The 26,061-nt window shown below is 36.1% G+C and overlaps 1 protein-coding gene and 1 long non-coding RNA gene across 5 annotated transcripts in view; one reads left to right on the top strand and one right to left on the bottom strand.

The window, feature by feature from the left end:
* Window positions 1-26,061, top strand: part of LOC100867094 (uncharacterized) — a 405,878-nt gene that overhangs the window by 35,921 nt on the left and 343,896 nt on the right. The gene's annotated exons all lie outside the window — the stretch shown is intronic.
* Window positions 1-26,061, bottom strand: part of LOC100864671 (uncharacterized) — a 339,885-nt gene that overhangs the window by 250,180 nt on the left and 63,644 nt on the right. For 2 of the 3 annotated variants that reach the window (XR_015290875.1, XR_015290877.1), the window contains exons 1-3: window positions 7,841-8,099; window positions 7,229-7,453; window positions 6,454-6,589 (exon numbers count right to left, since the gene is read on the bottom strand). This is a non-coding gene — a long non-coding RNA (uncharacterized LOC100864671). Of the gene's footprint in view, window positions 1-6,453; window positions 6,590-7,228; window positions 7,454-7,840; window positions 8,100-26,061 lie in introns of those variants that run through there. The other variant, XR_015290876.1, reaches the window with a different exon arrangement.

The following is a 26,061-nucleotide window of genomic DNA, read 5'->3' as shown; positions in this document are numbered from 1 at the left end:
CGTGGCGCCGTTTGCGGTTTCTAAGGGCGACTGTGCAACCTATCTGCGTACACCATTTCATGATTTCAGTGCGTACAAATGATCTCGTGCCTGTATGCGATTGCGGATGAAAATCTTCCTTGAAAAGAGATTAACGTGAAACTTTTCGTATTAAAACGCAGGAACTCGTTTCAACCATATCCTTCCACACTTTGCGATAATATTTGCCCTAATATTTCGATTTTATCACGAAAGTCTTATAATTATAACTGAATAATATTCGCTGATGAAAATCGATAAACAGATTAATACGTTAAATGATTAATAAACTCTTATAGTACATCTCGAATGAAAAATTTTTGAAAGAAATTGAAACTTAAAAGAATTTAATGTAACGAATAATATCAATCTTTCGTTATTTATCCATTTACTTCTTTTCGCGCAACGAGGAGAATTAAACTACTTTTCCAAATTTCTTTTAAAATAAAAACCTCGTTTCAGGAAAATTTCATCGCTGGAATAGCGTTTCAAAGAAACCTATTGTCCTAAACAATTCCTCGAAATCAACCATCTTCAATTTCATCCTTTAGATCCGCTTCACAGATAGCTACGTTCAAAGGATGCTCCCTCTCAAAGGATCAAGGTATGAAAACTATCGCCAAGAGAGATCACTTCCGTTTCGAGCGTAATTACGACGAAACGAACAATCGCAGTTGTACAAGGGGAGGATGAACGCGGCAAACTTAAACGTCGTCGATGACAATCAGTGGCCCTACCTTGTCTCGTATGCATCGTAGAAATGCAATCCAATGGATATAATTATACGAGGTGTTGATGAACATAGAACCCTGCGTGGCGAAATTGAACGCGTGCCGATCTATGAGCGAAATTCAGGGAATCGCCGATGAATAATAGAGCCGAGACACTGTAAACATTCGTTAGACCGTTGATAACTGGCTCGACTGCGTGACAGATAACCGTACAGTCGCAGAAATAGCAATAGCAACCGGTGAAAATTATGCCGGAGTTTGCCTCCATGCCGAGATATTTGCCTACCCCCTCCCTTCGAATTGCTCATTTCCGCGAGAAGATATAAAGTGATGTACAGTTTATCCAGCATATTCGGTGAGCACGGGAGAAACATTGAAAGTTATTTGTCGTTATTAAGGAAAATAATTATCCTGGTGAATGTTTTTGACGAGGGTTCATCGTGGAGTAGTAAGCAAAATTATTTTAAGTAGCAAGAAAATTATTGGGAAATTCTGGAATTTGTTCGAATCAACGGGATTATATTCGAGCTTCGTAAACTTTGTGACGATACGGATATCTTTTTGTTAAATTTTACGATTGGAAGAAATTTTTAGAAATTAGCAGGCGATAAATTAATTTGAAACGATTGATAATTCGAAACAATTTCATAAATGCTAAGTCTCGCTCTCGAAAAAAAACTTTATTCACTCACATCTTCTTAAAACGAACTCAAATTTTTTTTTCACGTCAATTTATACACTTTATTCGGAATTTTAAACAAATTACGTAACAAACGTTTTTTGTTTTTCAAGTAATAAGGCTGATTGAAATACATTGCATAAAATAGAGTCCATCGGGTGGACGATAAACGATCTTTCTCGTATGATGTACGTAATTTTTTTAATGAATATATTTCGTTATGAACTCGCGTGCAACGTTCAGACGCGCCGAATTTCACCAACTAACGTCGAAACTTCAATGATAACAGCGTGTTCTAACACGGAAACGGTTGGAATATTATAACAAAGAGCAACAACTCGCTCATTTCCCTGCGAACAACGTTCCTTGCGTGAATTTATTAGGCGGAATTAATTGAATCGTTCCCCATTATTATAACGTGTGATTCATTAAACAGAAAAGGGATTCCACGATATAATTGTAACAGCACGGTCTATCGACGATAAGTTTTGTCATTTTCGACTATGGACGGATAATCAGAAATCACCACTGTGAAACGTTTCATCGACCTATCAATCTATTCTACCGTTAGAATTATATTAACGAATAATTTTATATTTAATCACCTCAATTATATACCCCCTCCCTGTATTCAGTTCTCTATATTTTGTCATGTTTTTTCCTTTTAATTACTTTTTTTTTCAAACTCTCCAATTCGGTCCCATTTTAAGCTATAAAGAAAATATGAAGAAGAATATTATCACTTATTATTAACAATGCAAAGAACTATTATCCTTCCACGATAGTTCTCGGTCGAAAATCATATTCCTTACATTGCTTCGAATAATTTTCACGTTTTTCACGAAAATATCTCGATAGATATTTCTCGAAAGATAACTACGATTAATACAATAAATTGAGACTATGATATTCATATTTAATGGAAAAAGCTTAGTAATCTAAAATAACAATATGAGGAATGAGATAGTCGGGGAATTTATGGGGAACGAAGGACACTAAACCTCGATTTCAGAAGCACACTTCGGTTTCAATGATGGATTCGTGTTAAGCTTATTAACAGATTTCTCCCGATCCATGCTCTACATTCCACAGAAGCATACTTTAATTAGCCGGTAAATTATCCTACTATGTCAATAGATATCGGCATTCGAAACATCCCTCTACGTTCCAATCTATTAACGCAACAACCTAATTTAACTTCTTCTAATCATAATCCAATTAAAACAATTAAAACGGGATCGTGACTTGTCGCCAACGACATTGCATTCCCTCGAAGTGCAAAAGAATATACAAATATTTTTCACGTATTAACGAGCGCACGACGGAAGAATAGAAGCTGTGACTGTCTTTTGGAAGAGGGGGAGGGACCAGGTAGGGGGGAAAAAAAAGCACATGCACAAGTGTTTCATACGTAGGAAAGGCAGGCACTCAGATTGTTCCCCGCCGGGTGGCTCGTAATAATTAAAAATTGTAGCTGTGCCAAGGGAGCAGTAATTACGGATTCAAGTGCGCCTGTTGCTTAATTAGTAATTATTATGATTTCTGTTGCAAAACCTTCTGCGGGCGGTCGTTCCTCGCTACGTGCTCGCTTCCCTGTCTACCGGGTGTCGCAACTCGACTTTTGCCAATTCGATAAAAAACAGTTTGATTCGCTATTGTGCTATAGTGTAATACTTGATCGTAGATCAGATTGATAATTGAACTGGTGCTATAATTATCGAGTAAATTTTGAAATAAAATAGTGCTTAATGTGATTCGTTTCTTGAAAATATGTAAGGATTCATCGATAATCGAAATAAAATTATATATTGTATTTAGATTAAATGCATATATAGTATTATATTATATACCGCTGCAATAAAAAGCCATTGCTCCTCTTCACTTAACGAACTTTTTTCATAAATTCAAAGGAAAGACAACACTAGAGAGAAGTAAACTATTTATTATTATTCGAGAGCAATTATTAATCACACCGATCGAGCATCCATGAAAGGTTTAACCCAAGAAAGTAACGATACACCCGTTAGATTTATGCGCACCCAGCATCAAAGCTTGTTTACACTTTGGGGAAGAGTTAAGAGCTTCTCCTAGGCGCTGGGGTGCCGAGTAATCGACTTTCCTGACCCAGAAAGTCAAAAGGGCTTCGTTTACTTGCAATCTCTCTCTCTCTCTCTTTCTCCATCCACTTCCTCTCCCCCCTTTGATTCTTATACCTGATTATTTCTCTCTCTTCTCTCGTTTCTACTATTCTCTTTTCCAGCAACTCTCCGATCCTATCCGTCTCCTTTCCGGTCTTCTATCTGTTTCGCTCGCTTTCCAAGCCATCCTCTGCCAACCAGCCCAGTTTTCACGTCTCTTTCCTCGTGGAGTCGAGCCGAGTCGAGTCTGGATTCGGTGCTCGTCGGAGATACGGTCGTATAGTTAAAATCGGGCACTGACCGAAAACTTCAATATTCCGGCTCTTTCACCGGCCAGAGAACGAGAAAGAAACCGAAAGATATCGACAGTTTCTGTTGGAGGAGCGGGTCGTCGCAATGGCAAGAAACTGGGGGAAGGATCATCGTTCCTTCCAGGGTGGTTTAGGATATCAGGAGAACGAGAGAAAAAGAGGAAAATAGGGAAAGGGGTGGAGAACGGTTTTTTCGCGCTGCAACACGGGTTTCCGGATCGAGAAATCGAGATGCTGCATCCGAAAGCGTTTCCAACTCGTCTAAGTTCTCGGGTAAATAGCCGGAGACCTTGATTCTTATTGCATCCAGATACCGTGAGCAAGTACTATCGCGACTCGGAATTCTCTTCTCGGAATTGAAGGGATAGTAAATTCTTTCACTCTTCGCTCTTTATCTCTTCCCTCGAAAATTGAAAGAGAATTTTGGGGAATTATTTGAACTGCTTTAAACATTTAGGTTACATTTTAGAGTTCTTTGTTTTAATTCCATGGAAAATGAATGTACGTGGTAAAGAGAAATAATTTGTAATTAAACTTTTTACGCGTATGAAACTAAATGGCTCATTAGTAGAAGAGCAATAACTTTTCATTAATGATATACAGCAGTATACAATGATGTTAACATTTGTTATATTTTAAATCCAGTTTGCGATGCATTCAATTTTATACTTCATCCGTAATATAATAGTTTAATTAAACTGAAGATGTATGATAAAAAAACAATAATTATAAAATTTTAATTATGAAAACAATTTACAGAATAAGTCTGAAATAATCTGCATCGATATACTATGCGATAATGAAGTTTGTAAAAAAAAAGAAAAATTCCATCTTTAACAAAGAAGAAAATACCTCAAGCAAATTACAATTATGAAAGCTTAAGTGTGTTCGTCATTTTATTATTAGAAAGAACGAAGAAATAAGAGCGAAGGTATTTATTTGGAATTAATAGTCTTTCCCGACCAACGAAAATCGATCTTTCGTTTTCGAGAAATCGACTAGATTGGCCAAGCGTTTACTTGAAATTCAAATCGCACCTACTACAAGAAAGTAATAAAGGGGCGCTTTCATCATCATCCTAGATGTCTGTGCCCAGCAAAAGAGCACTTAATACCACCACCAAGCCTCGCTATCATCGCGCCTCCTTCAGCCACCACCGACAGCTTCTGTGTTTTCTTTCAACTTTTATATAAGCACTGCCCTCTTCTTCTTCTTCTTCTTCTTCCTTCTTTTCTTCTTCTTCATGCTCCTACCACTTCTTCAACTCTCTAAGTCTTCTCTTTGTTCTCGTATTCTACTTCTTTCCCCCGGTTTCTTTGTTTCCAGTGCAACCCTTATTGTCCCCTTTTCTTGTAAACACTTCTATTTTTCTTCAGTCACTCTCCCTCTCTTTCTCTCTTTCTTCCATTCTATAGATTCCTTCATACTTTTAAAGCGTTCGATCCAGATTTCTTATCACATGGGATTCTATTTTCTAACAGTATGTTTCTTCCTTCTTTTGTTCGTTTACTTCAATCCTTTTTTAATTTAAATTGCTCATTGTTCTAACAATTCCGAGATTACGACTTACTTTGCTTTTTCCTCTTCTTTCTTGCCTTCTTCTTCAAGTTTCATCGCAAGTCAGATTTTGTTGCATCTCGCTTCCCTTTGTTTTAATTATTCGACCCAGAATCAGTTTTAATTTATTTGCATCGTATGACAACGTATCGACAAGCCAAAAGATGATAATTGTTCGAGCTAATATCAATTCAAACTGCTATCCCTCGACTATTTTCTACTTCATTATCGAAATAATACGTACAATATGTATCAAATTACACATTATCATTTCATTAAATAAAGTATGCAATAATTTCATGATTAATTACGTTGCATATTGTAACAGGTATTACAATAAATTACTTCGCATATTGCAATAGGCGATCGATATGAATTTTAATTATTAATGGTTTAAATTTCCAATTATTAAAAATATTTCATTATTGTATATATATATATATATATATATATATATATATTATTAGCATTTAATTATAAATTATAATAATATATTGAATACTGAATTCTTTTCAAAAAATATCTCATTCCACTATTTTTACACTATGATATATAATGTAGTAAATATTATCCATATTAATATTTATAAAGCTATTTAATAAATTATTTTGCAAAATTACACTTCACGTATATTATTGAACGCACGTTGAAGTGTAAAATAAGTTAGCAATAATGGAAATATATAACTCCATTAAAACAAATACGTTTATATTGAAATTATTAAAAAAGTGATGAAAACAATTTCAAATTTCTATCAAGTTTCTCCCGTCAAATAAAATAACTTTTATATGAAAAATTTCATTATATTTTTCAATAATTACAGAATAACGGTTAAAATTATATTATATATTAGATATAAAATGCAATATAAATATAAATATATAGCATTTGTCTAATGAAGAATTATTTCTATTGTGATATAACAAGGAAACTTTTTCTCATAATACTCTCTTAGCCTCATAATATTATTATGCTTTATTAACACTAATTTTTAAATTAATATTTTGAAAGAACAGTACCTTAAAAGACAGAGCCACGCAGCATGGTTTCACTTTAAACGATGTTGGTTGAAAAAGTGCAAAGTGAAGTAATTGCAGCCTTCTGAAGTTTATAGTGGTTGGCGACACACGCTGGGGACACACGGTTCCATCTTTCCTGTAAATAAGAGCACACGCGAGTCACTTGGTTGCAATAGTTGAAGACGTAGGAGTCAAGAGACCAAAGCTTAAATCGAGTTTGCTCTCCGTATCGAATTTCGTAGGAAGTGCACTCCCCGGTGTGTTGCTTGCCATCGAAAGACTTACTAAGACAATATCACCTCGACTGGCAATCCCACAGAATGTATCGTTTAAATTTATTTCAAACTAACAGTAGGAATGTTAGTACACTAACGAATAGGAATACTATGAAATTTTATCTAAACTGAATTTCACAGATGAAAAACAAATTAAGATAAACACGATTATTTCGAATATTCTTTAGATATTCATTTATATGGAGATTAGAATTTCTAGAGATATTTTTACTTTTGATACGATACATGTAATTGTTATTGTTAGATATTACATATTAAAATGATTTCTTTATATTTTATAATATACAACTTCACGATGTTAAAATGACATTTTCAAAATTTCATTTACTTGAAAGTTCTTTTCGATACTATTATATCGTTTCGATATCGCTATTCTTAATAATTAAATACTAATTTCAATATTCTAAAACTAATATTCCATTTCTTCTATCTAGTTGAGAATATGCACACGACATTCTCTCAAACTTAAAGACACATACCTAATTTGGTTCCAACTTCTTGTTCTTGATTTTAATTAGCGTTCCAACAATTAGACGAAGTTTGCCCATTAATCGATCATTGAAATTGGCCATAGTTTTATCCAGTATTAATATTCATAGGATTGTGGGAGTTATTGCCATCTTCAGAGAAAGGGTGAAATCGATTCTGTTCCAACGGTCGTTGCTTTAGCAGAAAACTTCTATACCGACCACTGAATTGCACTTCTGCAGTTAAAGAAGAGAATAATCTTATAACTCAGTTATAATGCAGGCTAGTATCATGGGATGCAACAATATCTACATATTCTGTTATCTGTTATATATATAGAAGTATTTGATTTTATCGTTATCTTTTGAAAATTGAATATAAATGGCATAATATATTCAATATTATAAAAAACAATACATAATTATTTTTCATTTGTACATCGTATCATATGTAAGAAATTTGATACAAAATATGTACTTGTATAAGTGAAGATATCAAAGTTACATATTTATTATCTACTCTAAGATCTATTATGCGCATATATTTGAATTTTTTACTAAACTCAGTCTACCTTGACAATTCTATATTGATAAACTCATTTTCACTATTACTAGTATACTTACTATACATTTATCCTTGACAGGATAGCTGTTCTTATTGCGATGTAACGTAGAATAAATTTACATAAAATAATTTTTATATATGAAAATAGAACGTATAATATATATTACAAATAATTACACTTTTGAAATTTAAACACATCTTTAAATCACTTTATCACTTCTCTATGTTTCACAAATTTATTATATTGATTAAAAAATAAATGCTTGCACGTTCACGAATACGTTCTACTTCTCACGCCATATTAAAACATCGATATTTATCGATAAATGAATTGCAAGTTATCGATATATTTTATTATTAGAAATTTCGGAATTTCATAAAAATTACATAATAAAAATATTTAAAAATCAAAATAAAACTTCCTATTATTAATTAAAAAAAATTAACATAATAGCAAAATAAAAAATAATATAAATATTATTTTTTAACTTCGATATATTCATTCGATATTTTTTCGAGTAACTGTCGTGTAGTTACCACAACTTGTCGTCTGATGGCGCAAATGTCTAGTTCGTAGCAGTATGGCGGGCTGACAATCGTGTTACAGATAAATTATTTCAGAAAGTGAAAACTATTAGAAAATGAAGTACTCGATTCTTGAAATTCTCGAGTAATTGAAGACACGAGAGGAAGGAATATACGGCAGGTATAATAGACATGCGTGAATTGTGCACGCGCTTGAGTAGGGATAGCGTGGCGCGTGGGGCTGCGCCGGCTTACGATTGTCACTTGTCAGTCTGCCGCGAGCACTCTTATGGAGTAGATCGTGTGTGTCGCGTTTCGGTTTGGTGGTTTCTCTCGTTTATTCGAAGCCGTGAGTGAGTGAACGGTGTAAATAAACATTAATGTCATCGTCGAGGAGCGTTTTGGAAGACGCGTTACCGCGTCTCTTCGCGGTTCTTACATCGAAACGTCGATTCATTTGCAATTTTAAAAACGTAGTTTGATTGCTAAATTCACGCCATTCCCGCGTTTTCGAATTCGTAGTTGCGTCGATAAACGTATCGAGTGCACAACGTTACTTTTTCTTGTGCTTTGTGAAAAGTCGTGTTATTGTTTCGTGAAACATTAGTTATTATTGTGTATTTTGAGTGTTCATTGGATTACCACGAAGCGTGGCGTGGCTTCTACGATTCCGGAACAGGAGGAAACGTCAAGTGAGTCAATGATATTTTATTCGTTTGCATGTAATTACAAGACACGTCCAACGTTTCTTGCGTAGCTACGAACGAGGTAGTTAGAAACGTAGACAAGTGTTTCCGTTTCGTTTAATATGTCGCGTCGAGATATAAAAACGAGAAAAAAACATAAACATATTTTGCTAAAGCTGAATCTTCCGATAAATGTTGTTGAAAGTTAGATAAAGGAACAGGTGTTTCTTTCTCGTCTTGGTTAAATCGCAATTTGCGTGAATACATGTAGAAACGTTGGACTTGTATTGTATAAAATATATGGCGACCGTGGGACGAGTGACAAATTATATTTTGAAATAACACACACATATACACATATATAGACAATTTTCGTTGTCAAATATGTAATCTGAATTTTGTTACGATCTAAATTTAAATATTGATACGAATTCATAAATAAAATCATTTCGATTCGATAAAATTAATCGATCGGTATTCTATTTTCAATCGAATCCTCAATACGTTTAATTATATTTATTGTTGCTGAGCTGCGGCAGCCATATTTAATTAAATAAGCGCGCGCAATTCTAATTAGAACGTTTTAGAATCCTAATGGCTCTTGATTTTCCAATTTTACAAATAATAATTCGTGGCATTTAACGAGTATTTGTTTAAACTCATCAACTGAATTGCTTGAATAAAATTTCAATGAAAATGAAATAACGAATACGTGAACTTTATGAAATTATTTATTTTATAAATTTTTCTTTTAAATTTGAATACCTACTTTTATTTTCTCTATAAAATTCCAATCCCAATAAAATCATAAATCCATTAAAAAGATATTTTAAACTATTTAAAGCCATTTGTATTATATATTACAATTTTAACATTATAAATCGCGGTTCAATTAACAATTCTGAAAATTACAAATTGAACCAAAATTCTATACGAATAAATTATAATTAATTAATATCTGTTATATAGAGAAATATTTCATTGAAATAAAAATTCAATTTTTTGGTATCTTTTATTCCTAAAAATAATTATTCCCAAAAAGTTTTAACAATGTATGTTAAGGTAATAGAACAATTTGAGAAAATGAAAAATCAACACATTGAAATTGCAATAGAATTTAATATAATTCGGAAATATATTTTTCATCGCGAAATTTGAATCTTTCGTATCATCGCGAATAAAATTTGAAACTGAATAGTTTTCTACCTACGCGACCGATCATTATTGAAGCGTTTATGATACACGGACGAGGGGATTCATATTTTTTATTGTCTATAAATCATGAGAGGCAACGTGGGTTGTCGTTCGTCCCACGGTCAAGACGTCTCGATACATAATCGAGACTCCAGGACATGGAATCGGCGATCCTCGAGACAGCGTCGCGGCGGCGAATTCGAAAAAAATAAAAAGAGATATGAATATAGAGAAATAGTCGTCGATCTGTCAGAGTTACGGATGGTCAAACGTCTGTTGATGCGAGTCAACATCGCGTCGCTCCAATTACTTCAATTATAGTACCGTCACGCTGATTCGAGCGTACAATGAATTTTTTAATGGTCATTGTTTTCGACTGGTCTTGCATGGAACAAGATTGGAAATTCGCAATTAATAATCGCCGTTTTCCTCCCATCATTTGTCCACGCTTGTCTTCCTCCCAACAGTTTGATCATAGAATTCATTGGCCTTGTATTATCGACATTAACTTGTTATCGATTACAATTTGTTTCGCTATAATCGTCCGAAGAATCATTCATTTCTGTAATTATCCGTAATTCGAATCACCTATAGTTCTTGCAAAAATAATTTAAATTTAAAATCATGACTCTCTCATCTTGCTCAACGATCAATATCAACGTTTAATACTTGAAAAAAATTATTTTAACATCAATTCGTTCGTTAATATTAAATTCTCTGCATTCCCATTCAAAAGTTTAGCTCTCGAGAAAAGATAAAAACAAACCAATCAATAACACTCGGTCGAAACAATTGCAAATTTGAAAATTTACATTATTCATCGCGCATCCCCCCACAAAGCAACGCTTTATTTCCCACCACAATCCACCGATTCGAAATCCTGCCACCGTGAATATCAATGTCGGCCAATTAGCATTCGAAAAGTCTCGCCGCAGCCTCGAATCGGCGTGTCGGTATCGTTTCTCGCTTTCAAGTTCACCGCCTCGACTCTCGTTCGATGTATATCACCGATCACCGTCGAGTCTCGAGGATGGATTTTTCTAACCCAGTTTCCTTGGCGAACGTGGCCGTAGATATCGACGCGAATTGCACACCTGTTGTTCGAGTTTCGTGCATCAAGGGGAGGAGGGGGGACTGATGCACGAAATTGTGCCGTGCATTGCTATGCACGTGGGTTGGCTACGCGTCCACGCTACGCGGCCCTTCTTGATATTCCTGTTGCGCGATCCGAACGAAGGAGAGACGGAATTCGCGGCGAAACGAGCGTAGCTATATGACCCAAATACAAGTAAATGAGAACGACCGTGACGAGCACGATATATAACTTGATTCGAGTCGTGGTTCGAGCGATGCAACGATGGAATTATTGAAATTTTCGAGCAATTAGGGACAATTCGAGCAAATTGTGCCGGATAATGCTGCGGGATGGAAAGGATCGAGATTTTTAACGCTGTGATTGATGCGAGGTAAATTTAAAGTAGATTTGATCCCTGAATCGAATGTTGATTAACATTTTAATTGATCGATGAATAAAACGTACGTGTTTAGAGATATAAAATTACGTACAATAGGAAGTTGAAGTTATTCAAATCGAGACATTTTTTCCATAAAGCATTTCGATGGAAATAATTTAATATAACATTATAGGAAAAGTTTTGAAAATTGGGCAGAACTGGTGTATAGCGATGTGATTGCGAACTTGCCATTTCGTTTGAATAGCTGTTGATTGCGCTAATTTAACGGGGGAAATGTAATAATAGTTTCGAGTTCTAATTAATACAAGATCATCCATATTTTATGTACAGAGAGTTTAACATTCGAATCATTTTCTCGAATAAAGTTTCGGGTAACAAATTTCACGGATAAGCTGGCGTTTAACAGTCCGTTTTATCTGGTTGAAAATGCTCGAGTAATCATTAGTGGAACAATCAATTAAAAAAATGGTAAAAGATAAAAATTATTCGCGTTCGTTAAGGGACAATGTCTTCGCCGATGCATTGTAATTCGTATAATAATTGAGAAACGTAGCGATCATTACGTCCAATGATTTCGTTCCATTGTTGCAAACCCGATACGGTTAATTAAAGGGCGAGGGAAGCTTTTATTGTTAGAGGCACTTGGAGTTCATTAAAACCTGAAATTGGTTCATCATTAAACGCGTTTAAAAAAAAAAAGTTTCATTCGTTCGTCGGCCGTATTTTCGTTTCGATTCATTATTTTTATAATTTCTGCAGGAAAACAAAAAAAAAAAAATGTGAAATTTCTTTTTACGCGGTATCTCGTATCGCATTGAAAATGTTATCCAATTGTCTCGTATGCTGAAATATTTGGGTCGTAATATGCATTTTAACAATGAAATGTAACGTGTATAGAATATTATTTCGTCGTTAGAACAAAAATTCTGCCTCCTCTCGTGTATTACAAAATTGCCGTCACGTTTGCCAAGGAATATTTTTACGTTGTACATAGTTGCATGATCCCCACTATTACACGTGGCGTAGATAAGTACATAAAAATGATACAGAAGAGAATGATAAATAAAGATTAAAGTTTTTCTTTTTTTTCTACAACTTATGTCTTTATTTACGTTACGTTATTTGACGAAGCATTGACTTCTCGTAGAAGATAAGTTCGATTTTAATCTTAAGAACCTCTGTGCGAATATCGATAGACGTGTTAAATTATAGTATAATAAAAATATATTTAATTTCAAGAAAACAGCACGAGCAAAAATAAATTTATTATTCCATTGTAATTACAATTAACTTGAATTAGATGTTTCATTATTTTGTCGCGTATATTCCAAAACGTCGTCTATATTATCAAAATACGATGTATGATTATTCTGTAGTAATTGCGCAATGATGATAACATTAATGGATAACATAATTTCTAACTATGAAATTAATTTTCATTTAAAATGAAAAGATCAATCATTCTGGATGAATATTAAATCGTTAGAAAGATAAAAAAAAAGAAGAAAGAAAACAACAAAATTTACATTACATACAAATGTTCAACTCGTTGGTTTTTAAATTAGAATTCCAACCAAGCGTTCGTCAGAACGAAACTATTTATACAGTTGTTATGAAAACTCATAAAGCACCATAATCATCTTCATCTAATCTAAAAATCTCGTAGGCAATGTAATTATTCTGGTAATCAAATTATAATTTCAAATCTTATATTGTTTATATTTTCAGTATATATATATATATATATATACACACACACACACAGGACATCCTGTAGCAAACGAGACGTATTATTTCAAAGATTGATTCATCACGTACAAAAATATGAATATTTCAAAGAAATAAAATTTGTTTAATAATAATATCTATCCACGACATCAAACAAAGCGTACACTACCGTTCAAAAGTTTGGGAACAGTCATATTTTTCCACGAAATAAAGAAGCTTCTATAAATAATTTCGAACGTTGACAACTGTTTTATACTTTATTCAATAAATTAGAATATTTAAAATTTGTTTAAAGAAAAACAATCGCTTCGATAAATTAAAAGTTCGACTTTCCTGTCCGAAATTTCTCACCAATTCCAATCTTTCAAATGTATAATGCGAACTTTACTTCTAATTTTTCTAAACTATCTCTTTCTCTTTGTTTACGCGACACGCGAGAAAGTAACGTGCACTAATAATTCACCTATACTTATTATCCATTCTTCAGACATGCGACGTTACATCAGAAAATAAACGACGAGCGGAAAATACATTTAACGCGGGTCTGTACGTAAACTGTGCAGATAGCTGAAAGATATCTACGATCTGTGAAAGAGATGAGCCGAGTGATACGCATACGCGCGTCGCGTTCACGCATTCTAAACGCTGCGAGGCGCACGCGTGCGCGGCCGAGTCACGGACATCCGGGTGCACGCGGATATCCGTGCACGGAAAGCGTAATTAATAATTTCGGTCTGCCCCTCCGCCATGGTGGTTCGAGGCCCACCCCTCCCTCTCCTCTCTTTCTTTCTTTCTTTTCGCCCCTGCCAGTCTGCGTATCTCGAACAATACGGCGCCAAGGTGTCTTTTTCCATTTACCTGGGGAGATCTATTGTGCGCAACTTACGCCCATTCACGTGATACGTGGGGTTGAAAATTAGATAACCCACTCGGCGATGAACAGCTGCTCGGATCTCTCTCTTTCGAAACTGGTTTCCCCGCGTATCGTTCTCGTCAAATTGGCATTGTATTCGCAGGAATTTTTCGGATGGGAGAGAGGGATAGGATTTAATTCGATATCGATGCGCGTTTCGTTGATTTTCAGGCGAATCTCTTTTGAATTTTTATTAGGCGAGCTCTCTTTAATGCGTAAAAAACGAAGAGATATCGATAGAGAGGAGGATAGTGGTTTTTAATTTTACCGATCACGTAATTCTATTTACTTGGCACATCGATTTATAACGACAATAACGAGCATTCATCGGTTTATCGGCTAGCCTCTTATAATTTCGAGAAAGATCAAAGTTTTAGAATTCCAGGAAAGGCAGACACGAATGTCGCGGTGGATTAAATCGAAGTACCGTCGATACAAAAGAAAAATCAAATGAATGCAGCGTCGAGCGTTGGCTCTAGCGTTCGAGGTCGTCCCGTTATTGTTTTTATTCCCGGTACAAACGTGACAGACGTGTGCACTCGAATTTACCTGGGCGCAGCAAACGTCGATGCCGGCTTCGTGCACGGGGAACTGGTCAGTAGAAAGGGGGTTAAAAATTAGTTAAGCCGCCCTCCCGATACCCCGCGCCAATACCCACGAGGCCGGTCCGCTCGTTTCGAACGATAGGGAAAGCAACGAACTGCGCGCGAACCTGTTCAAGCGTATAAAAACAATTTTCCAAAATTTCATTTTCGAGAACCAAAGCACGGAATATTAAACATTTACCATGCCACAAAGTGCGTTGCATTAAACAAAATGCGGTCTCTTATTTATTTCTCGGGAACAGATGTGATATTTTTAGCCGTTTCCTAATGCAATATTCTCAAAATATTCGTACAAAGTATCTTTGTACCTTATCAACGATTTCGAAAGCGAGAGTAAACTCCGCTCACCCTTATTTTCTTCATATCATATCACGTTGCAATCGCCAAAGTTGCAACAAAGGCGCCGTTTTTCGTATCTGCTGTTTACTCCTTGCCATTTTCCCCTTCGTATCGCCCTTACGTTATGCGACACACGTTTCACGTGTCACACTACTGATTAACCTGGCGTATTGAGATTAGGCGTACCCCACCGGTCTGACCGGATGGCAATTCGCCCTAAGCGTCGCGATAAAAACGAGGCACAATTGCCCCTCTCCCCGTACTTTCCCCCGTTCGTTATTTAACCGTTTCCCGTTTATTCGAAAGCGAAGCGAAGCGGGCTTGGCCCTGAAATTTGCCTTGTTTTCGCGATGGAAGCGAAAATTTTCTGGAACACGGAGCTCCGTAGATACACGCTCCGTCAACAGGTTTAATATTTGTTTGCGCTCCCTGTACGCAAGTAGGCTAAATATTTGCGAGCCCTGCTCTGTGTGCTTTGCACGGTCAGCCTACGAACCACTGCGCGCCCGCTTTCGCGTTTCCTTTATTATATTTAATTTTGTGGACGTAGGCTAAATATAGGGAGCAGCTTGCTTTCAACCTGTGGCCCGTTATAATATTGTTTCTTCTTTTCTCGATCCTTTTTAAAAATTCCTTTCTTTTTTCTTTTTTCTTTTTTTTTTAAAGAAATGTTGCCTCGCTAACGTTATCGTTGTTTATTAAATTTAATACAGAAAGTGTTGTAATCCATTTTGCCGAGTCCTCAAGTTTTTGATCGCTTGTATAGGACAGATAACGAGATTGTATTGAATATTAAATTTTATTACAGATATTTGCAATTTTTTTATTGAACATTTTGTTTCCAATGGTTGCAATATCGAAGCGAATTGGAAATTTACCTTCGAATCTGTGACTTGTATAATTAAAATTATTCAAAATTGTTCCCAATTACGATAATTCGTATCGATCTGAATTCTAGAATCTAGCATTTAAATGCAGGAACGAGTAAGGTATTTCCATTCATACGGCGATAGACAAAGAGGGTTGCATAAACGCACAGTTCCAGTCGGTTCATAGAAGACGACCTTAATAATCGAGGCTATCTATGAATACCTCGCGTATATGCGCAAGAGATCAAGGTCGATTTCATTGCCGATCGAACAGCCCGATCATTAAGCCCGAGATCCTTTTTTAATGGGCGCTCCAGCATCGTTACGTTCATCAGTCAAGCTTTGATTTACGTAATGCCCGTTTACATTAACGCTTTGCACTTGTTCGATTCGCTCATTGCATTTTTACCTTCCAATTCACCGCGATCATTGCTCGAACGTTCATTGCTGCCATTATGTCGGTATCGTTTCATTTCTATTTGCAATTTAGGAAAATTTATTCTTTCTTTTATTCTTGCTACTCTTCAATTTCTAAAAGCAAAATCTTACGAAATTATTTTTATTTTTTTTAATCACAAAATAAATACTTCGTCTTCAGACTCGATTATTTCATGCTTGTATAAATGAAACTTATTGCCAGGTTCATGCAAATTTTCATTCCTTCAAGCACAAGTGAATAATGGAATTTAAATAAAAATTCATAACGAATATCTTCTTTTCTATCACAGGTATTCTTGTTATAAACGTTCGTAGAGTTATTTATTTAAAAGTCTCAGTATTTTTCCAAACAAATAGGACTCTCGATCGTGTTAAAAATATTATTCGCACACTACGTTATTTGCAACTGAATATAAAAATATATTTGCCAAAGATAAATAATGTTTAAAAATATTTATTCTCCCTTTGTCTCGTTTCAAATTATTTTTCTCGAAGATGAAATGCTCGGGATAAAAACGACGAGGAAAAATTGCTTTCTTTTTTCTATCTCTTTTCTTTCTTTTTTCTTTTTTTTTTTTTTTTTAATATTTCACGCGGTATTAATTCGTCACTATCATCGATCCGAGCTCGCAGAGAGGCCTACCATTCGTTCACCCAGTGGACCAGCCGACCTAACCGGTGGTACAGCTCGGGCAAAAAGTAAAACGTGATCACGATTCCCTCGTAAATCTTGCGATGAACAATAAAATTATTTGTACAAAAGCAATGGTATCCGTTATTATTCCACGATCGTTTTATATTCGCTCTTCTTTGATGAATCCGAGTGACTAGCATTATATAGCAGGCTCGCTTTTTTTATAACGCGTTTGTATATTCGAGAAAGAATTTTAATTGGATTACAAATTAATTCGTGTCGTTCGGTTATACACGTTTCATTTATCCCCGCATAAATGAAATTTCGCTTTAGCAGAGCCGATCTCGTACGGGAAATTGTTTATCCGTGCGTGGATTGTTTCTCTTTAATCTATCAAGGCCATTCCAATTACGTTAATTTCATCATTGAGCATCATACCGTGGGAATTCTAACGAAGTAGATTCCGCGCGATGAATATTATCTTGTTACGAGATTTGCATAGCACAGTGCAACAGATATGTCGTTCTGATGTCGTTCCTTTCAGACATAAAACATAATGAATCAATGAAACGTATTACCAATCGTATTATACCGGTCGTTCTACCCATGCAGCGTGTCGTGTTTGCTTAAGTAAAAGCGTTTCTCAATTATCTCAATTACTTTATACATAAGTCTATAGAGGATAATCGTGGCTGGTAGATTACAATTAATTAATTGTTGTAACTCGCACAGATACGAAATTTGAAATTTATAAATAATTACTGCCAATGAAAGAGATAGAGCAAATTCGTTAATACAAAATTCATAAATACAATAAATCGATAAATTGGATGTTGAATATAATTAAAAAGATTCGATTAGTATTTAAATCAACAATCGTCGGCAGAAGATAAAAATTTCTCAAAATTTTGATATTCTTCCGATGATCCTTTTAACAAATATATCTCTTTTACTCCAATACTTATTAAATAAAAATTCACGAAAGTATCGCGAAAGTATTAAGTTTCCAAAAAGAAGAAGAAAAAAAAAATCGTAGTCTCTCCTCCATACTACGAGTATCTTCGTTATTATTAAGCCGTTTCGAGTAAATTTTAGCAGGGCCACTAGCGTGTCCAGGTATACACAATGGCGCTCCAGTTTCGATTAGTTTCCAGTTGAATGATGACTACGTGTGCGATCGTGGCGCGTGTTTGCACGCGTTCAGAGTCTCGTTTCATTACATCTGCGACAGCGTTACTACCGACCCATATAACGTGGCTGCTCGTTGCGTAACGAGTTAATACGTGTATTGTGCGAGCAAAGAAAGAAAAAAAAAAAAAAAGGAAAAAAAGAAAGAAGGAAAGAAAGGAAGAAGAATGGAACACACACGTGTGCGAGCTATTGACGCGTGTACGATAAACGTAAACGAGGGTATATGTCAAAATACAAAGAGACGTTTCTACTCGACTCTACCAGTGTGCGTGTATGTATGTATACGTATGTAACAGGTTTGAGATATTTAGATGAAACACGAGGAAACGAGGTGACGAAAATCTTGGCGCGCGAGAAAAATATTTTGACACGTGGATAATTGGCCTTGGTAGGTTGAATGGACAATGGCGCGATAGAAACAAAGGATTAATTTTTAATGTAGATAATACTCGAGTAAAGAGAAGAATAGTGAAATGGACTAACGAAAAAAGAAAAAAAAAATATTTTCAAGATTGGAAAGGATCGTTTTGTGAGAAATTTGTTAAAGTTTGAGAGATGTCAGAAACAGTGTATAAAAATGGAGGGAAAATGTATTAACGTGGACGTGAAAATGTCTTGTTCTTGAGATGACAAAGCGTGTTTCAAGCACACTGGTTTTTGCGCGAATGTCAAATGGAGAAATCTCCGACTTTCACGTTTTTTTTTTTTCTGACACCAGAGACAATTTAACTTGAATTATGGTATAAAATTCACGGGAGCAAAAAATATTCAACAATAAAAATTAGATTTGTGGAGACGATTGCATTTCGTCGTGTTATCAAATAAAACTTTAAAATCATCCTGGATTTCATACAAAATCCAAGTCGTTTTGATTCGAATCAATTACCGAGAGATATAGAGAGTGGCAAGTGGATTAACTCGTTGATCCGCACGTTTCTTTAACGAAACTGAACAAGTGTTAATAAACAGCTGCGTTGGAGGGCAATGAAAGCGGCGGGGGACAGGATCGAAGAGTTCCTAAACGACTGTTAATGCAACGTTAGGGCTGTAAGATCGCGAGGGAGAAAAAGAAAGTCTAAACGCATCAACGCCTGGCATTATTCCGCGCTTTGAACACGGCCGACGAGCATAAAAGCTGCCCGTAAACATCAGTCCACAATGAGGGACCTCCTCTACGGTGTATAATACCGGTCGATGTTGAAACGGTGCGCATCGTTCACAGTTTAACCGGGATGAAGGTAGAACAGGCTCTGTGAGAATCGCGGGACGACCAAGACCGGCAAAGATCCTCCCCAGTTTGCCAGTCGTTAAGCGGTCGCTGACTTTTTCCTTAAAAAGGAGCCTGACCAGGCGGTTTCCACGTCTCTCTGATTGCACTGCAGCTTGATCGCATTGCTACCAGTCAAATTACGCGTATTACGATTTCCAGGCTCGCGGGAAAAACAGAGATTTCCTCGAGGAATTTATTGCTTTAACGATTGTTCATCGATCGATTTCCTTATTTTATATCCACGCGAAATAATTTTCTTTCGATCCGATGATCGAGTTGGTATGAAGTGGTAGATTTGTGGAATATAATAATTTTTCTTTAAAAGATTATTATTTTTTTTTTTTCCTTTTCGAGTAATAAATAAGATTTGTCTTTCCACTATTGTTTTGCGATTCCTGTTTTCTCTATTTCTATTTAAGTATGTAATTAGGAAGACAAGAATTAGATACGGTCTATCGACGCAAGGTTTAATCGGGATGGATGCTGGCGAATGGACCAAAGGCAAAGAACGGAAAGAAAAGCAAGAATCTAGGCAATTACTACGCTAGTCAGGTCAGATCTCGGTCCTTTGTTTCACGACGTCGATGCTTTTCTCTCTTTCTCTTCCCATTTTCCTTCTGACCTACAAAATTCCAGCTCGTTTCCCCCTCACGTTCACAGACTTGTTCTCGATTTTGCTTCTCCTTCCTTACCTGGAGTTCTCGTTAAAAACGAGAATTTCGCCTCGACACGTTTACAAAAAAAATTTAATCTGATCCTCCTTGTTAAATTTATTACATTATCGACGAAACGATCTCGAAAAATTTAACTTCTCGTTTCAAAGTGTCTTCGAGAGGATAATCTTAGCATAACAATTTTTCCGGACGTGTTTTAAATTTCATCTTTATGTAACGAAGAACAAAATATCGATATAATCCTCTAACATTAATTTCGAAAAAGGAGATTGAAAAAAGTCATCGAATAAATCCCGTGCAGTTTATTTAATTTGTAAATGCAAACGAACGAATTACAATTCTTCTTCTCTACAATTATCTCTCGTACCACCCCATTTTCTAAATATTTACAAATCTTCTTACCCTCTCAAAAGGATTATATTTCCTAGTTGAAACGTAGTTAATGAAACGAATTATCGAATCACGTTCTTTTTTCACGCGATGGAAGCAAGGATTGCAGCTTAAATCGTAGAATTTAATTAATCGGCCGATGGCTGGCCGTATACACCCAGGTGTACAATCTTTGCCGAGCTCCCGCCCTCTATCCAGAATTAATGCCCGTGCGAGCGCGATATTCCCCTCTCTTTATACAGGAAGCGCCAGCGCGAGGCTGTCGCTGTATACGCCCCTGAACGTACACTATCGAGCCGTATATACCGCGTTCTATGCGGAACGTCGAGATAATCCTCGATAGTTTCAACCCAGTCCAAGCACTGGTAAATCATACCTTTGATCGTGCCTCTCCTCGACTTATGAAACGCTGGTGGACGACCACTTCCTTCGCGTTGATCATTATCGTTTCGCGTTATTTGGGGAGGGGGAGGATATCCAGGTCTTGCTTCTCCCCCTTATTTAGCCTGGCTATAAATAATTCCAACAATGTATTTACGATGGTATCATCAATTGTGAAACGATGGAACGGTGAAATGTATGTCGTCGAATGGGTTATATTTTGATTCGAGAACTTCTCGAAGTATATACTTTATACTTTAGTTTTTCGTAAAGTAGTCAATCATTTTTTGTTGTGAAGAACAATTGTGTAAGTCTTTGACTTTTTTTTTTTTTTCAAGAAATTAATCTTCGATCGATAAATTTCTCGATTATTGGAATCTGTGTTATCTATAGATATGTGGATTAATGACGATTGATGAGGTATATATATATTGATTAATGGTGTTGAAAGTATCTCGGCCTCGTTTCTGCAAGTAAAATCATCGAAAACGTGGTTGGATGTCGCCGTTATTGCGAGAAACTTACAAATCATCCCGAGTTACGCCAGCAATGCAAATTGCGGCGCGGATACTCTTAGATTCACTTTTGAATATCAAGTATCGAAGATCGGTCGCGTATAATGGCGCGTCGAACGCCAAGATCACGCTTACCAGTTTCCGCGAAAGCGAAGCCGCATATAAATCGACCTCCTTCCTTTGATACTTTCCTCGATATCATAAATTTACATAAAATCCACGTCTTGTATTACGCCATTCGCGACTACCTTCTACAACTTGAACTTTTAAATCCTTCCAATACGTTTGTTATCAATTCACGTTCTTAACAACGTTTCTGTCTATTAAACATTGCACGATGCGGATCTTGAAAGACTAAAAGCAAGTTTCAAAGTTAATAAAAACATCGGGAATGACGCGCAAAAATAAAAAGATTTATGAGAAATCTGCGATGACCATATTCAAAATTTCAAATTACCTTCCTCGAAGCTATAGAATGTTTACAATCGAACTGTCTTCTTGGAACTCGTCCAACATTTGTCGATGAATCAGAATCTGATATATAAGTATAAACTACTTTCGACAAATTCGTTTCGAAGTACTTCGTTTCTCAAAAAAAGTGAAAAAGTATTACTTCTCATCAACCAAGCAAACTCTTCCTCTCTCTCAAACTTACGTCATAATGAAATAACTTCTCGATTGTTGGAAGTCTGAACAACAAACAAGACGAGGAAATTCTCGTCCTTAGATCCGAAAGAAAAGCGGAGGAAAGACACCGAGGTTGAGAGGGATGGATGGAGGGAGGAGGGTTGCAAAGTGAAGATCTATTTTCGGTGCGTACAAGTTGTATGTACAAGTAGAAGCTTAACGTTTGCACGTTTCCTCTTGCAGAGACGATCCGCGTTGGCGAAGTCGGAGGGATCGGCAACCTCTGGCGAGCGCGCACGAGGGAGATTAAATTATTTATACCGGCCACTTTGGCGCGCCGCCTCGTTTCAAGCCTCGATATATTCGATTATTATCGATTACGCGCTATTAACCGGTACCCGTTTCGACGTCTTTAAGCCTGATAACTTCGTAAAATTGGAGCCACCTCGCTCTTTTTCCTCCCCCCTCGTTCTTTTTAAGGAATCTATTTTTAAGGAATCACGAGATCTTCCTCTTAATTCGAGGATCTGAAACTTTGACGAAGGTTTTTATTTCAGATGGACGTGCAAATGTATGGAAATTAAATCGATCATTATACAAAGTAAGGAAGAAAGGATTACGTTTAGTGACATATTTTTTAAAGGGATATTTTAGAAAATTTTTCTTTCCAGCGAGAAAGGATAATATTGTTGTTTGATTAAGATATATTTTCTGTTATTCGTTATCACGGGCAAAGAAATTTATTATTGAATTATCAGGAGAAATACGAGGGAAATGGTCAGAAATTATAAACGAAAGTATTCGTGTATTGATTCATTATAAATTTCGTTCGGTATTCTGCGAGGAGGGCGAGGGATTTTTCGAATTAACCAACCCACCCCGTAGAAATGAAATTATCGAGCTGACAATAACCAAGTGGGCAAGAGGTCTCTCGCCGAATAAAAATTCATCCGGTATATTCTTGAATGAATGAAAATTACTTCCCGCGTGGATTTATTATTCTTGCCACGGGAACCGGTTTAAGGCAAAGAGATAAAATCTTCGCCTCCTGAAATGATCGAGGGTGAACCGAGGAGGCACGATGACGATGAAATTCGCCGTGGATACTTGCCGTTTCGCCAACGAGATTAGCTCGAACGATATTGCTAGGATCGGAGATTGCAATCAAGAAACTGGGTGAAAGAAATCGGGTCGTGCTTTGTCCCTCCTGACAAAAATACCACATTCTGTTTTTTCCATTATTTTATACATTAATCCAATGCAAATTTCACATTCCTATAAAAAAACAAAAAATGAATGATGAACAAAATTTCGTTGTTTGACAAAGATTTCTTTATTTTTCGTGAAAATTAAAAATATATCGATTTTCGCTAACATCGACATATCCCAAAGGTAATCATATCTTTCCAATATTTTCTCCAATTGTTATAACATATATATATATATATACCATCTTTTGTCCGTAATATCAAGTTTGACTTATAATCGTGAAATTTTTCTTTAAGACATCTATATTTTGTTACAAATATAGATCGAATTGATCTGAAGAGATATAAAGCAGATTGTATCATCGTTTTGTCGAAGAGTGTCCTCGCGAACCGTTGGACAGATCCCACGCGTCTGAATCCACACGTTCCTTTCATCTAACGTCCGTTCGTTTGTCTCTGTGCAGCGTGCAGCAAGGATTCGTGTTTAAAGCTTATTCCGAGTAAACGGCCTTTTAGTGCATACTCCACTCGGTTTAATAGTAGACGAGTTTGATAGCGCGAGAAGATTGCTGGTTAAGCTTAGATGGAACTATCGATGGATGGATGGTTGAGATTATGGTATGTGTGTGTGAAACAGTGTTTTCGTTGCAGTAAGTAATTAGCAATGAGGTAAGCGAGATGGTATTGCACGATGCTGAATAAGATCTATTCCGATGAAGTAACGGTGAAGGATATTTTTTTGTTTCGAATTTTCTGATATATCGTCGAGAAACGTAACGATAATTCAGGTATTATGCAATCGCGAGTAATAACGTTGAAAGTTAGTTATGCTAAAATGAATGAAATGTAGGATCAGAGGTATAATACCATAGAAATTCTTGCATATGTACGAAATGGAGTTTTAACGAATGGAATAAAACGTGTATAATTGAAGGCAAAACGTATGTATTTCACGTGTGATACATACAGTTTCTATCAAATTTGGAGGAAGGAAAAAATGAAAAATTTTCGACCAGCATGTTTGCAGCCACGTATAAAAAATATTCGTAGAGAATTAATTAAGCATTGAACCTCATTCATCAAATATTCGATGAATTTTAAATGGGCACAAGTTAAATTTAGCTAAATTCAAAGATCAAATTATATTACGAATCGTGAATATGTTTTTTGATAAGTAAAGAGCGATAAAACTGTAATTTGCGATAAGTAGAAACTTTTACTTAAGAAAGTATTTACATCCGCTCAATAATTGGAACACTTCCTCTATTTCTATCATAAATGATGGGTAATCGCAACTTCGAATTTAAGAGCAAACATAATTTCGCTTATGCTACACATAATCGTGAAACCGATGCATATTATAGTAATGAAAAATAATGGAAGTAATATAAAAAGAGTTAAATCAATTTGCCTGCGAAACACTTATACATTTTGCAACTAAGATAACTCCCATAAGGAAGCCGTAAAACTTAGATTTTCTAGATTGCATCCTGTATATCGTGAAAAACGACAACGAAAACCTTTTTTTACTCGACATTCGATCGATATTTCGATATGCTCTCTCGAGAAAAACGTTATTTTCGTCGAACACGTTTTCGTATAATTCCACGCGAGCCGTTCGAAAATTCCTGAAATGAGAGATACATTTCCCTCGCGATTCCGACAGCGTGTGAACGCGCCCTTAGCCTTGTCGCCTCGTGACTCTCGCGCGAGTTCCATGCGTGAATAAGCGAGCGTCGTGTTCGAGAACTATGCCAACTGCCAACTATTATGTAACGCGTCGCGTCTTCTTCGCCCGTTTCTCTCTCGTCTCGAGCCGTGTATCCTGCCTCTCCCGCCTCCGTGTTTCCTCAAACCGCGTGCAACCTCCGCCCCGACGTTCCACCAGGAATTCCCCGACAGGTGTCTAAATACGGTTCTTGCTATTAAAAGTTGGCGCGCAGAAGGGACTCGAGGGATGGTACCTCCTCTTGTTCGCGAAGAAATATAAGTAAAAAGACTAGGAAGAGATGCTGTAACGCGTGAATACTACGTTGATAATTTTATTTTTGAGGGATTATTTTTGAGAATTTTTTCGAGAGCAGGTATTTCGTTTTAATTTTACGTTGCGTAATCGAGTTGGATCGTGAATCGAAAGTTGAGGTTGGATAATATAAAGTGTTTCGCGTGCTTGACGAAGAAATTGATTTGGATAAAATCGAGTTTTCGATTTAGGAAAATCGATTTACGATCAAAGTTGTAGTCAGTTCTTGGAATATCTCAAAAGTTTGCACTTTTGAATTAAAAGAGAAATTAAAGAGATGATGCCGCGTATCGAGGCCATCGTTCGCCTCTCTTCGAAAGTTTATTTTTGTGAATACGTTTACGGCGGTTCGTAAATTTACACACCCACGATTTCTCGATAAATGGAAGATGGACGCAGCATTGTCTCGAGGTCGACACTCTTTCCTTCACTCGTGCACAGAGTGTAACGAGTATTTGCTCTCCCGTAATGACTCAACGTCGTTTACAGAACATAAATTTTTCCCGTCGTTCTCTCTTCATCCATCCGAACGATAAAAAAAAGAAAAAAAATTATTTTTCGAAGAAAACGACGCACAGGAATTATCTACGAATTC

The sequence above is a fragment of the Apis florea genome, unplaced genomic scaffold, assembly GCF_048593485.1.
Source record: "Apis florea isolate Af1SG1 unplaced genomic scaffold, ASM4859348v1 contig_2293_pilon, whole genome shotgun sequence".
In the NCBI taxonomy this organism is placed as follows: domain Eukaryota; kingdom Metazoa; phylum Arthropoda; class Insecta; order Hymenoptera; family Apidae; genus Apis; species Apis florea.
The sequence above is the reverse complement of the archived record's forward strand: the minus strand, read 5'-3'. Positions and strand labels throughout refer to the sequence as shown.